This window comes from Thalassophryne amazonica, chromosome 20 (genome assembly GCF_902500255.1).
Source record: "Thalassophryne amazonica chromosome 20, fThaAma1.1, whole genome shotgun sequence".
Lineage (NCBI taxonomy): Eukaryota > Metazoa > Chordata > Actinopteri > Batrachoidiformes > Batrachoididae > Thalassophryne > Thalassophryne amazonica.
In genome coordinates, this window is record NC_047122.1 from 56,742,473 (window position 1) to 56,750,946 (window position 8,474).

The window sequence follows — 8,474 nt, forward strand, 5'->3', positions numbered from 1 at the left end:
CAAGATGTGAAAGTAAACAAAAAATTGTGTTAAAACTCATTGTTTTTTGCTTTTATCATGTGTTGGGGTCACAATTTTATTATTTATTTATTTATTTAGGCTGGGTGTTTAAGCAACTTTCATAGGGGTGGGCTGATTATCACTGCTGCTCATCTTTGCGGTTATACATCAGTTTCTAAACATGTAACAAAGTACTTTATGGCATCAACAGATGAGAGTCATACACAAGAAAAATATAGCTGAACAAACAACAGCTCCCCCTCACCCAAAAAGGAATAAATAAAAAAATCTTGGAAATTACAGCAATTCTTAATTAGTTTTAAATTTAAATTTTAAATCAGTTTGACCTTTCTATGTCACCCAAGGTCAAAGGACACATTACAACAGCAATGTTGATGTGCAACTTCATAATAATATTTCATACTAACATTACGGATCTTTATGCAATTCCTTGAAAATTCAGTGCTAATTCACTTTGACCTTTTGATGTCAACTGAGGTCAAAGGTCAAGTCACAAAGAGAATGTTGATGTGCGACTTCATAAGTGTCTCATGGTAACGATAGTGGAACGTTACACATATCCTTGATAAAAACAATTTGAAATCAATTTGACCTGTTAGTGTCCTCCAAGGTCAAAGGTCAAGTGACATGGAAATGTTGATGTGCAACTTCAAATTAGTGTTTCATAGTCACCATAGTTAATTTTATGCAATTCCTTGAAAAAACATTTGACCTTTCAAGCTCACCTAAGGTCAAAGGTGATAATATGAATACTAATTACAGTACATGCATGCAGTACCTTCACTGCTTACCAAGAGGCTGCTTTTCACACTTTGAAGAATCAGCCATGTAAGGGAATCGTAGTGAATACCCACCGCCCAGCTTTTGGTGACAGAATGCAGAAAGGAAATTATTTGCATGTTGGAAATATTTTACACCAAAATGAAGACAACATAAACAGTCCAACAGTGGTCGCCCTCATTAGTGTCCTCTCACGAGAGGCCACCCCTCATACAGCCACATTTCCACTGCAACAACTGTCTTTCTATTGATTTCACCTCTCAAGAGAGGCCACCCCTTAAACATGGCCAGCAGCCCTCTCAAAAGGATGAAAATCCCCTCAGCGGTGGCCATACCGTGGAAAATCCAAACTGGGTCACGTCAAAACTCTCCTATGAACGTGAGCTTGCAAGATCACTCCAGTAAACAAAAGAACAAAGAAAAATGGCTCCTTTTGGCAAAACTTCTGCATGTCAGAAAAGAAAAGCTTTAATGTTCGAAAAAAAAGGTGAAAGTTTGCATAAGAAACAATAATGTTCCCAAAAGTTAGCTGTTGATATCAGTTTTCTAAAATGCAGGCCAACAACATTCATACAAACACTGAAGATGCACTACAAGACGAAACTCTTGCCTCTTGTCCTATTGGTAATGGATGACGTTTAAAAGACTGGCAAGTTAAACATTTTATGTGCTTAACTGTTTTGTGGACTGATCTTGTTTTGATTTTACATTTTTGCAACTTTAAAAGATACAATTCTTGTGCTACAATTTTGAACTTTGAGCGGAAGACATGGTTTGACTCTGACTGTCGTCAATAAATCTGTGTTGTTTTCCCCCAAACTTCATGATCGTAGCAATATGAAAATTCAGTAAGGTATGTAAGGCTTCTATAATACATTCCAATTCTAAGGTAGAACTCTACTAGTGTATACTAAGGTATATCTAAATATCTCAAAAAAGAAGAATAGAGTAGAGTAGAGCCACTTAGGTGCCTGGTCTTGAGAACCAGGGATGGCAGGTTGAAAAGCTTTTTTATCCCATTGGAACTCTCCCTACCACCTAAGCGGACCCCCCTTCACCCCACATTTTGTACCCTCTGTCACGAAATGAATTTGTGCCCCTGTTATGAAAAACAACTGATTTTCTTACCCCCATCACAAACCTATACTTTAATGTACTTTTCGTAACCCAGTTCCACAAACTGCAGTGAGACTGGGTTGGTACTGGGATATGTACCACAAGAAAAATTATCTGGTATTATTCTTTGGTGCAGGTGTGAGAACGAATGGATAACAGGGGCATTCATTAACAATCAGGCAGAGTTTGAGGTCGCCCTGAAGCCGGCAGAGTGTGAAGCCTGTCTCTGAACCATGCAATTTTTTTTTTTTTCAGTCATGGCAGGGGAGTCTGACACACTGAAGACATGCAGGCAGAGGATATTAATGTGTCTGTGTGAAACATTTCCTTTTTTCCCCCTCTGTGCGTGGAAATCGCTGCAGTTTTGTTTGACGTCTAAAGTGCTTGGGAAATCGTGCAAATGAAGACATTTTGTAGTCTAATTTGGTTGTCCATCAAGAAGACGAACTTGGTGTGTGTGGTGTGCATGCACGTGGGACGTGTAAAAATAACAAAATGACCTTTGCCTTTGTTTAACTGTAACGTGAATTGAATGCTTGCGCTCCCTTGTGCCGTTGTGCACTTTTCCCTGCAAACCGACTTTAAAGGCTCATCGCTTAAAGTGAATTTACAAAACACGCTGTCAGTTTGGGAAACGTTCAGCCTGCAACCCGACCCAAACCTGATGTCGGGATGACATCCTCGCTGTACAGTGAGAACTGACCAAAAGTAGCAGACTGACAATACTACAGAGATTTTAAAAAATGACGGTGCTTAGCAGCGGTTGACCCCGGTCTGCGCGAGGAGAGGTGTTTCTAAGCAACAGAACAGCGCAGCAGTGAGCCATGCCAGAGACTCTGCTCCAACCGTACAAAAGAAAAGGAGGGGCATCAAACATTGTCTCATGGTGCAGATTATTTTTGTTTTAATATGTTTGAATTGGCAAGCACACACATGTAATTTAGGTTTTGACATGACTATGGTAGCTGCAAATTATGGTTGCATCCTCCGTGAGCTTTCCTTGCCTCGGGTGATGAAATTCTGCATGCAGTGAACAGACCAGTGGAATATGTGGCCTGCAGAGGTGGTCTGGTTGACGTTGTGACCTTCACTGTAATTGGAATTTCTAAAACTAAAACACTGAAGCTGGATAAATTCATATTAGTACAATACTGTGGATGCATTGCAGATGCCAGCTTGAAAATTCGTAAGTGATAAGATTATTACAACCCCAATTGCAATGAAGTTCGGTCATTGTGTAAAATGTAAGTAAAAACAATACAGTGATTTTCAAATCATCTTAAACCTATATTCAATTGATTACACTACAAAGACTAGATATTTAATGTTCAAACTGATAAACTTTATTATTTTTGTGCAAATCTTTTCTCATTTTGAAATGGATGCCTGCAACACGTTTCAAAAAAGCTGGGACAGTGGTATGTTTACCACGGTGTTACATCATTTTTCCTTCTAACAACACTCAATAAGCTTTTCCTTAATGTCACAAGGAAATGCTACAGTATTTAGCCGGGCTGTCAATGTGTATCAATGTCCTAAGTCAAGTGAATTTTGGGAGCGGGCTTTACCAAGAGAACTCTGACCCCAGAAGAACTCAGCCCTGGTTAGATTAGGGTTGGTTTCCAGTAGAGTTAAGGTTAGGGTTAGGGTCCAGTATCTTGTATCCCACAATGCAACTGCCTTGGGTCCTCCATGGCAAACACTCAGGCAGGCTACCAGTTTATCCCTACCTCTCAAAAGTAACCACCTATCTTCTGCAGCCAGGTGAGGCAAGGATATTCCCTTGGCCTATGTCAGCAAGTGTCGTCCTTAAGACTCACACCTATGCACTCGATCATACCTCGATAAATGTCATTCCAGTGGTACCAAAGTGTCCTTCCGAAGAGACTGAGTACCAAAAAAATCCAGCTGTCGCCGTAGGTCACTGGTTAGCCATGCATTAAAGTGGATAGGACCAGGACCCTAAAGACTTGGTTCTTCTTTCTCCTGCAAAGATAAGCAGCATTGCCAAACCCCTCCATCAAGCAACCCCATAACTCCATAAACTCTTTACAGATATCTCTGTGTCCAAGGCTGAGGACCAAGAGACATGAGTCTAATTGCTATAATAAGTGAATGTCTCTTCAAGTTCAACACTTTCACCGCATACTATGCACTTCTGATATCACAAAGTCCCTAAAATCTTGGATGTTAGACTTTGGGTAATTGCAAACACAGACACTCACTCAGCTGCTCAGATGCTGGAATCATGTGATCCATTTATTCTACAAAGATCACAGTATTGTCCTCAAAGTCACCTTTCCTCGTACACAAAAGCAATTTTGAGTCAATGATTTTTAGAACCCTGCAAATACCCACTCCATACAGCAATGACCAGTGTAGGGCTAGAAACATCCCTGATGAACACAAGTTTCACTCGGAAAAACTCAGTCTCTGTTAGCATCTCTTTTGATTATTTAAATTTTTACTCCTTTATTTTTTTATTTTAGTTATGCTTTTTAATTTTATTTTTTTAATTCATTTTAAATTGTTTTTGAATTGTTTTGTGTGACGTGCCTTGGGGTGACGCTCTTGTGAGTTGACGCTTTACAAATTGAATAAACTGAAATTCTCTGTCTGTAGTCTCTAAAGCACTCATTTGAGTATAGGCTTGCTATGATGTCCAGTAATTTCTTGGTGTGTGCAACAGAGACTGGTTTTTTTGTTTCATCCAAGGAATGAAAAATTAGCTTAAAAAAAGAGACAAAATAATGATAAAACACAAAAATATGTATGGCTTGGATCACATTTTTTGCACTGGTTGTCTTCCACCAAGACAGATCAACAGCAGGAATTGCTTCACCTCAGGGAGCTGTGGTGGATGCTGGTCCCACAGACAATCCATTCTTTGAAGAATGCTTTTCATTTGAGTCCCCAGTAGCAATGTGCCAGGTTTCATTGCACGTGGCTCTTAAATGTCGTAACAGGTGATGCACTGATTCGAGTAATTTATGATTCACCAAAAAACACAAATAAAATGCACTTGCACTATAGAATGTATACTGTAGATCTGTCACTGGATGTGGACTGCGCCAGCTGTGCTTCACATAAGGGGTTTCGCTTTCCATGTCATAAAATGCTTGTAAAATGGTCATAGTGAGTTTTTTAAGAGATGACGTAACATGTGAATTTCTCCACTGTGAGATCAATAAAGTCTTATCTTATCTTAAATGTTGATGAAACTGCCCATGAAGAAAACCATAAAACATAGAAAAAAGAAAATCATGGCTTCACACAGCTTACAGAAACATCTACATATTCCCGTAGAAAAGTCAACTCAAGTGAGTGGGCGTCCAATAGCAGCACAATATCAAAAGTGTTGCTGAAGTGTTATTTTTATTTCATTTTATTTTGAGTCATCTGTTGTATTTTATAAAAATCAAATGCGAAGGAGCCAAATTCAGGGCAAGTCACCAAGCTCAACTCCTGACAGCATAAATAAGGCACACGTACACCCACACACACAGGCATGCTCCCACACTGCTCTGAAAAATGACTAAAATACTGTTTTGTGTGTCTGATGAAATCACAGGTGTCTTGAAACACTGATGGATTTGGAATTATATATCACAACAGACCTATATCAGAAATGCAAAATGGTGTCCAATGCGGTTTCACGCAGCTCCAAAACCAGCCAGCCAAAAGCAGTGGGCTCTCTGAATCTGGGATGATCCACGCAACTGACACAGAGTGATACACTGATATTTAGAATACAGAAAGAGAAGCAAAAATATGACCAAACATGACACGAGAAAGATTTCTATTCATATATCTGATGTCAAAACTGAGGGTCCCTTCACACATAGTACAAATTTGGTTGATTTGCGAATAAGGTGCACATGAAACAGGGATGTATGCAAAACGTGTAGAATCGTAGCTGCTTCTAATGCCTCGTACACCTGTTGCTACAAGCATTTGCACACACCAGCGGCTGAAAGACAGAGTGTGCGCTGTGTGAGCCCATCAAACCCTCTCGCGGCAGGTGTTGGACAAATTCCAGCTGACACACACAAACATCTAACACCGCTCGCATGACACTTAGAAAAAGTGTGGCCATTCGCACTATTATCATGAAAACAGTCTGCAGACGATCACTGTCGAGGTGGATGTGAAATTTGTCTAAGTGCCCCATGACTGTGAAGTTGCCGAGTGCACATGTAGCGTGCCAGTGTTGGCTCCCCCCACAACACATGTACGTGTGTTTTGTGCCCCATCCCGCCCCACAGGTGAGGCATCGCTCATCTAATCACAGAGTGACATCTTCGTCGGCACGCTGACAGGACAGAGGTCGTGGCTGGCTGCCCACAGTTGTTGAGACATCTCCAGTCATGGACATCACAGCTGCAGCACATGTCCCATTTTGATGGACACGTGTGTGCGTGTGTGGAAATACATAAAAACATATGCAATTTTTGCGATGGGAGGAGAAACAAACAGCATGACAAATTCGCCACTTTAAGTCATGTATCAGCAGAAATAAGCCGTAGCAAATGCCGTTTGGTCAGTTATCACAAAGCTTTTTTTGTCTTTTTACATCTCTGTTGATTTTAGCCATTTCACTCTCCTGTTAAAAGACAGTGATGGTAGCACAGTGGTAAAGTTTCCACCTGGTAATGAAAGTGTGCGGGCTTGAAACCTGTGGAATATCTTTCTTTTTATTTAACCGTGGGCTTCTGTATTGCGTCCCCTTTTAGGTATGATTCATATCAACCCAGTGATATTCACTAATTATACAGCTTTTATTTTATTTTCCTCCACATCAGCGGCGTGATGTGGTGCACCTCATCCCATGGAACACAGTGCGAGCAGCTGCAGCAGCTCACACTGTGTTCCTGCCCAAAAGACACCGTCACGTTCATGAATATTGCACCGACATCATACACATGCCCTTCAGTGCGATGTTCGTGGTATGCTCATACGAGCTCTACCGAGAGTCGGCCTGAGTTGTACATATTGCACTATGTGTGAAGGAGCCCTGAGTTGTGCATAGGGGTGACAGGGTGAAAAAAGGCATTGTCTAGCTGATCCTCTAAAAATGTTATTCCATGTGTTGGTAACAGTTAAGTACAGAAAATATAATGTAGGTGAAGTGAGTCAATCTTTCCCAATCAGCTTGTGTAAGCAATAACACAAACACAATAACTGCTACTTTTAAAACTCACCATATTTTTAAAAAGCAGATAACAAGACAACAATTAATTTTGATGCATGAGATCAAGCGAAAAAGCATTTTTATTTGCTAATGTAATATTCCATAAATGTGGGTGCCACCTGCACTGGGACCAAATATTTAACCACTTAACAGGCATGCTACTTCCTGCTGTTGCTATCTTTAGACCCGGTCACACAGCACTAATGAAGGACAATGAAGCCCAAACAAGAATGTGGACTTTTGTTGACTTTCTGAGGCATCATTTCACAATCATTCAGTTGCATTCCTGCAGCTGGCACGTCGTCAGAATTTTTAAACTGACGAAAAATTTGAACGAATACTGACAACAACCTCAATTCGTCCGTATTTAGTTTTGCTTTTGTTCGGTTCCTTATGGTTTGCTTAGTTTTCAAAACATTAGCATTTCGTGTGACTTTCGACCAACTTCATTCAACCTCCCAAGTCCGATGTATTGAACGAAGGTTGACGATATCTGAACGAATCAATAACTAAAGCTTTGATGAGCTGAACCACAACATCATGTATAGCTAATGAATCTCCATCTTTTGGAAAAAAAAGACAATATTTTCATACAGGAACAATAGCGTTAAGAATATTTTATCAACTACTTACGCACATCTGTTTGATTGTGACTGGCTGGGCGTGTGCCTGTGTGTAAGTGAGAATGTGAAGACAAATAAAACTTGTTGTTGTGAAGACAAACAAAGTCTCTCACCTGTTGTCAAGACAAAAAAAAAAAAAAATCCCGCACCTGCAAGTACTGTGGACATGAGGACAAGGCTGGATGCACTCTGTTTTATACCGCTTTCTTTCACGTTATCATGAATGTTTCGTTTAAAGTGTCAAGGTCGATGTTCGCATCATTTTTTTTTTGTTAGTTTCCATTTTATTTCGTTGCTTTTTTGCTCTTGATTCCATTTTCCATGATGGGAAAGTTGCAGGATCTTTTGTCCATATTTTTCGATGATTTGTTACTTTTTGTTACTTTTGTTATTTGTTACTTTTTTATCCTTCCTCCAGGTATTGCCATGTTACCGGGTCCTTAACTTTTTAGCTCAGGTGAAGACAGGCACCCCATCCAGCAGGTGGCAGACACGTCTATGGGATATTATATATGTATAGTCTTTTTTTAAATCGATCTGGTGTGTCAAAATTCACTAGAGTTTAATTGGTTTATCGTTGCTAAATGCCCCTTTTTAAATACTGAAAATACTGCACAGATCGTTAATTTCCGTTGTCATAATTGTGGCAGGACACCAGTTTTGCACAAACTATTCAGAGATCTGTAGGGAATTCTCATGCCTCATCACACATAGCTTAAAAAGCCCACTGATGATTTAACAAG

The 8,474-nt window shown here is 40.0% G+C and overlaps 1 protein-coding gene across 1 annotated transcript in view; it reads right to left on the bottom strand.

Moving 5' to 3' along the window:
* Positions 1 to 7,239, bottom strand: part of col9a2 (procollagen, type IX, alpha 2) — a 55,528-nt gene extending 48,289 nt beyond the window's left edge. Inside the window, exons 1-2 of the mRNA XM_034160350.1 lie at positions 7,234 to 7,239; positions 3,720 to 3,725 (exon numbers count right to left, since the gene is read on the bottom strand). The gene's annotated coding sequence lies outside the window, so the exon portion shown is untranslated. The remainder of the gene's footprint in view (positions 1 to 3,719; positions 3,726 to 7,233) is intronic.
* Between the last annotated feature and the right edge of the window lie 1,235 nt (positions 7,240 to 8,474).